This window comes from Canis lupus, chromosome 8, assembly GCF_011100685.1.
Source record: "Canis lupus familiaris isolate Mischka breed German Shepherd chromosome 8, alternate assembly UU_Cfam_GSD_1.0, whole genome shotgun sequence".
NCBI lineage: Eukaryota > Metazoa > Chordata > Mammalia > Carnivora > Canidae > Canis > Canis lupus.
In genome coordinates this window covers 13,694,618-13,701,365 of record NC_049229.1, presented here as the reverse complement: position 1 = coordinate 13,701,365, position 6,748 = coordinate 13,694,618, and positions in this window count along the sequence as shown.

Sequence of the window (6,748 nt, the reverse complement as noted above, 5' to 3'; positions counted from 1 at the left end):
ACTATCTTCTCCACAGACCCTCATGGATCCACCAGCCAGACTGAACATCTTTCACCTCCTAGAGGCCACCACCCTCCTGCCCCAGACCAGACCTTTACAACTACTGCAATCTCCATCTTGTGGTGAATCCTGTGGCAGATAATGGTGGTTTTCCCCTAAATTTCTGAGACCTTCCCATAGCAAGTTTATATAAGGTACAGGTTCAGTTAAATGCAAGAGAGAATTATCTTTGATAAGTTAGAATTTTTTTTTAATATATTTTTTTTTATTGGTGTTCAATTTACTAACATACAGAATAACACCCAGTGCCCATCACCCATTCACTCCCACCCCCCGCCCTCCTCCCCTTCTACCACCCCTAGTTCGTTTCCCAGAGTTAGCAGTCTTTACGTTCTGTCTCCCTTTCTGATATTTCCCACACATTTCTTCTCCCTTCCCTTATTTTCCCTTTCACTATTATTTATATTCCCCAAATGAATGAGAACATATAATGTTTGTCCTTCTCCGACTGACTTACTTCACTCAGCATAATACCCTCCAGTTCCATCCACGTTGAAGCAAATGGTGGGTATTTGTCATTTCTAATGGCTGAGGAATATTCCATTGTATACATAAACCACATCTTCTTTATCCATTCATCTTTCGTTGGACACCGAGGCTCCTTCCACAGTTTGGCTATCGTGGCCATTGCTGCTAGAAACATCGGGGTGCAGGTGTCCCGGCGTTTCATTGCATTTGTATCTTTGGGGTAAATCCCCAACAGTGCAATTGCTGGGTCGTAGGGCAGGTATATTTTTAACTGTTTGAGGAACCTCCACACAGTTTTCCAGAGTGGCTGCACCAGTTCACATTCCCACCAACAGTGTAAGAGGGTTCCCTTTTCTCCGCATCCTCTCCAACATTTGTTGTTTCCTGCCTTGTTAATTTTCCCCATTCTCACTGGTGTGAGGTGGTATCTCATTGTAGTTTTGATTTGTATTTCCCTGATGGCCAGTGATGCAGAGCATTTTCTCATGTGCGTGTTGGCCATGTCTATGTCTTCCTCTGTGAGATTTCTGTTCATGTCTTTTGCCCATTTCATGATTGGATTGTTTGTTTCTTTGGTGTTGAGTTTAATAAGTTCTTTATAGATCTTGGAAACTAGCCCTTTATCTGATATGTCATTTGCAAATATCTTCTCCCATTCTGTAGGTTGTCTTTGAGTTTTGTTGACTGTATCTTTTGCTGTGAAAAAGCTTCTTATCTTGATGAAGTCCCAATAGTTCATTTTTGCTTTTGTTTCTTTTGCCTTCGTGGATGTATCTTGCAAGAAGTTACTATGGCCGAGTTCAAAAAGGGTGTTGCCTGTGTTCTTCTCTAGGATTTTGATGGAATCTTGTCTCACATTTAGATCTTTCATCCATTTTGAGTTTATCTTTGTGTATGGTGAAAGAGAGTGGTCTAGTTTCATTCTTCTGCATGTGATAAGTTAGAATTTAAGGTATGCTGCCGATATGCCTTTAAAATGAGGATGGACATGTTCTGACTTTCCTTTTTAGAAACTGCAAGGCGAAGGAAATTGTGTAAATAGCAAGGTCAGAGGAGTGACTAAAAAATGTGGTTGTAGGATATAAAAGAGTGAATAATTCAATACATTGCTGAGTCAAAAAGCAGAAAAAAAAAAAAAAAACTCAAGAAGTCGTTTGGCCCAACTCTCTGCTTCTGGGAAGGCTCAGAGCAAAATCATCCAAGCTGGGGCAAGGGTGGGATGGGGTGGGGTGGGGTTGGGTGGCTGGGGAAGGATGGAGATGGAAAGGGGACCAGGGGTAGGGTCTGTTCAGTTCTACGATTTCTAGGCATGGAGAAGGCATTGTATAGACCATTTCAAAGTTTCGTCTGAGTCCTCAGAACATCTCTACAGCAGCTAACATACTCAGTATCTGCTAGGTGCCTTAGACATGGAAGACCTACTGGCACCCAACTTAGCTGCTTCTGACTTTGAGAGAGGGCTGAGGATTGGGGAAACTTCTGGGCCTCAACCCTATCGCAAGGAAAGCTAAATCTCAAGACTTCCCTCTGCCTAGTAAGACTGAACTGCCAGGTTAGCACTGGGGCAGCCCTCCAGACAGCTCAGCTCAGAGTCCTAAAAGTGATCAATAACAAGAGTGGCTTGGAGCACCTGGGTGACTCATGTGGTTAAGTGTCCGACTCTTTTATTTTTTTTAAAGATTTACTTATTCATGAAGATACAGAAAGAGAGGCAGAGACACAGGCAGAAGGAGAAACAAGATCCCCATGGGGAGCCTGATACAGGACTCGATCAGAGGACCCCAGGATCACAACCTGAGCCAAAGCCAGACGTTCAACCACTGAGCCACCCAGGTGCCCCAAGTGTCTGACTCTTGATCAAATCTTGATCTTGGAGTTATGAGTTCAAGCTCTGCATTGGGCTCAGGCCCCACACCCAGTCTACTTGAAAGAAAGAAAGAAAAAAAGGAAAGAAGAAAGAAAGAAAAGGAAAGAAAGAAAGAAAGAAAGAAAGAAAGAAAGAAAGAAAGAAAGAAAGAAAGAAAGAAAGAAAGAAGAAAGAAAGAAAGAAGAGAACAAGAGTGTTTCCCTATTACCAGCATGTCCATCATGTGTCTGATGCCCCTCTTCCCTCCAGACCTAAAGTCTGAAGAGAGGAAATCAAGACCTTTGCGTCTATGCCCTCCTCTTCTCTCGCTTTGTCTTCCCCCCAAGCAGGGCTGATGTGGGCTGGAGCTACTGTCTCCCTCTCCAGTCCAGTCTCCCAGCAAGGACTTAGGAGCAGGCAGGAATCTCTTGTTTACACTGTCAGGGGAGCTCTGTGTTCTAACTACTCCAACAGCCAAGTATCTTGCAACGAAGGGCAAGTAACTGCTCTTTCTTGCTCTGAGGCAGAAAGCTTTAAGGCTCAGGCCAGAGAGGGAAAAGCAGGGAATAAACTTGAGGAATGTATGTATAGTCAATATTTTAATATTTATAGTAGCAAGTCCTATTTTATCAAGAAGTGGAGAAGCTAGAACTCAAATGAGTTCTGTCTAATTCAAGTCTTGGCACTCAAAGAATTTATTCTTTAACTTTTCTGCTCAAGGTCAGCCTTGCTTTATAATATATTTCCCAGGTTTTTCATTCCATTTTACTGCAATTTAATTTAAACTATTTGTTGAGAAAAAAAAAACTATTTGTTAAGGATCCATTAAGGACTCCTTCCTATGCTACTATAATGGTGGACTTCCTGCCCTCAAGATTTCAATTCTTTGGGGCTTCTACTGGCCTGGGTTCTGCTTGCCTTGGTCCTGCATCATTGCCACCACATTTGAACTTTTTCCCTCTGTAAGTGAACCCTCCTTGAATCTCTTAATTTGAGTGTGACATCTGTTTCCTATTAGAATCCTGCCTGATAGACAGGAAGCCCATAACTCCACTGCCAGAACTCACATGGGAGATGGCTAGCTGGGTTGTGTGCCCTCCCACAGTACAGAGATGCTGCCCATTCCTGGAGTTACTGTCACTTCCCAGACCTTTATTTATCAGGACGTACCATGTGACTGAATGTACCACCAGGCCTGGCCCACAGAAGCTTCTCTCTTGATCCTGGTGTTCTTCCTACCCTTGTTCAATAGCATCTGAGGCTCTAGGGCAGGCATTAATCTTTTTGTGCCATGGATACCTGAATCCCTTTTCAGAATCATGCCCCTTTTTTAAAGATGCGGAGTCCAACTCAGGGCTCAATCTCGCAACCCGGAGATCATCACCTAAGCTGAAATCAAGAGTCGGATGCTTAACTGATGGAACCATCCAGGCACATATCCCCCATTTTTAATAAACTTTGTATTTTGGAATAATTTTAGATTTACAGAGCATTTGCAAAGATAGGATCTTAGTCCATTTGGGCCACTATAACAAGATATCATAAATTGGATGGCTTATAGACAACAGAAATTTGTTTCACAATTCTGGAGGCTGAGAGAAGTCCAAGACAAAGTATCTTTTGGCAGATTCAGTATCCAGTGAATCTGTCCTTATAGACAGCTGTCTTCTTACTGTAACTTCACGTGGCAGAAGAGGTGAGAGTACTCTCTGGGGCCCTTTCTATAGGAGCACTTATCCCATTCATGGGAGGCGCAAATCACCTCTTAAAGAACTGACCTCCTATACCACCACATGGGGCATTAAGATTTCAACATATGGATTGGGGCAGGAGGGAGACATAAACATTCAGTCTACTGCAATAGTAGAGAGAATTTCCTTATACTCCTCACTGAGCTTCAGTTTCCTCTGATCTGATCATCTTACATTACTGAGGTACATTTGCCAAAACCGAGAAACCAATATTAGTATATATCATTAACTAAACTCCAGACTTTATTCAGATTGAGCTCCTTTTTCCATTAATGTCCTTTTTCTGTTCCAGGATCTAATCCAAGGTATCATACTGTACTTAGCTGTTAAATCTTCTCAGTGTCCTTTGGTCTATAACAGTGTCTATATTTTCCTTTTTTTTTTAGTTTATTATTATTATTATTATTATTATTATTATTATTATTATTTAGTAATCTCTACACCCAATGTGGGGCTCAAACCCACAACCCTGAGTGTCGAGAGTCACATGCTCTTCTGACTAAGCCAACCTAGGCACCCAGGGCATTCCCTTTTATTCATGACCTTTAACAGGTACTTTTGAGGTGTATCAGTCACGTATTTTGTAGAATTCCAGAATAATGTTTTAAATGCATAAAATAGGATCATAAAGAAAACAAAACATATTGAAATATAGGTATTGGAATTTTTAGAAATTGTGATACAATAATATATGGGATTTTTATTAACACATTAAATAATTAGATCTAGTGGTAAAAGTCTAGTAACTGCCATAACTTATTTTTAAAGATTTTATTTATTTATTCATAAGAGATACAGAAAGAGAGGCAAAGACATAGGCAGAGGGAGAAGCAGGCTCCTCACAGGAATCCTGATGTGGGACTGGATCCCAGGACTCGGGATCACGACCTGAACCAAAGGCAGATCCTCAACCACTGAGCCACCCAGGTGTCCCTATCATAACTTTTAAATAGTGATGAGTAGGGATGGGCCTATCATAACACAGCTTCCAAGTCTATCTCTGTATGTGTCTTCTAAAATTCTCTTTTGCCCCCTGCTAAAAATTCTTAAAAAAAAAAAAAAAAAAAAGATTGATTTCCTTATTTTAGCGAGAGAGAGTGGGAGAACGGGCAAAGGGAGAGAGAGAGAGAGAGAGAGGATACTCAAGCAGACTCCCTGCTAAATTCAGAACCTGACTCAGGGCTCGACCCTAGGACCCTAAGATTATGACCTGAGCCAAAATCAAGAGTCTGGCACTTAGGGACGCCTGGGTGGCTCAGCAGTTAAGCATCTACTTTCAGCTTAGGCCGTGATCCCGGGTCCAGGATTGAGTCCTGCATCAGGCTCCTTGCAGGGAGCCTGCTTCTCCCTCTGCCTATGTCTCTGCCTCTCTGTGTGTGTCTCTCTTGAATAAATAAATAAAAATCTTAAAAAAAAAAAAAAAAAAAGAGCCTTGCACTTAACTGACTGAGCCATCCAGGTGCCCCTCCCCTGCTAAAATTCTTAAGTAGAGGAATCTGATTGGCCCAGCAAGCTTGAGTCTGCCCAATATTTTCCTCTGACCAAATCAGTTGTAAGATGGGTTTACTGTCCATGATAGAAACTGAGCTTTGGGAGACCCACTTATCTGCAGTGGGATAAGTAGCTCTAAGAAAATGGTAGCAATATCATTATAACAAACATCTCAGCTTTTGCCATATTCAGATTTTCTTCTATATGCTGTATAGGAATTTTTTTTAGTATTTTATTTATTTATTCATGAGAGACACAGAGAGAGAGGCAGAGACATAGGCAGAGAGAGAAGCAGGCTTCAGGCAGCGAGCCTGATGCTGACTCCATCCCAGAACCCTGGGATCACAACCTGAGCTGAAAGCAGACACTCAACCACTGAGGCACCCAGGTGCCCCTGTACATGGATTATTTTAAACCTTATTGAACCCTTTGAAATAGGGGTACTTCTTATCCCCATTTTAAAGAATGAGTAACCTTGGGGACCCTGGGTCACTCAGTCAGTTGAGTGTCCAACTCTTGTTTCAGGTCAGGTCATGATCTTATGGTCATAAGATTGAGCCCCACGTCAGGGTCTGCACTCAGTGGGGAGTCTGCTTGAGATTATCTCTCTCTTTCTCTCTCTGAGCCTCCTGCTATGTTCTCTCTCTCCCAAATAAATAAATAATTTTTTTTAAGGAAAACCAAAAAACAAAAACATTTAGGAAAATATTCAAGGTTCACAATAGTTAATGCAAAGCTTAGATTCACACTCAGGAAGTCTAACTTCAGAGACTATGTTATTGTTGCCATATTACATATGAGGAAAGTAGTGCAGAGAGAGAAGATGGCTCGTCCATAGTGACTAGTTGCAGCGTGAGCATCTGACCACTGGAGACTATCCCCAGAACCCATATCCGTCCTTACCTATTACAGGTGAAGAGAGAGTGGTGATGGAGGCAATTCCTGGACCAATCTTGAAGGATGAATAGGATTGGGAGAGGCAAAGATGAGAAGTTGGTTCAGGCAGTGAGATCAGAAAAGAAACTTATACCACCTATACATACCAAAATCTAGGCAGCTCCTCTTTCTAGACCAGACTGAGCTTTGAGTCTTTTCACCATACTGAGAGGGAAAGTTCAATGCCATAAATCAA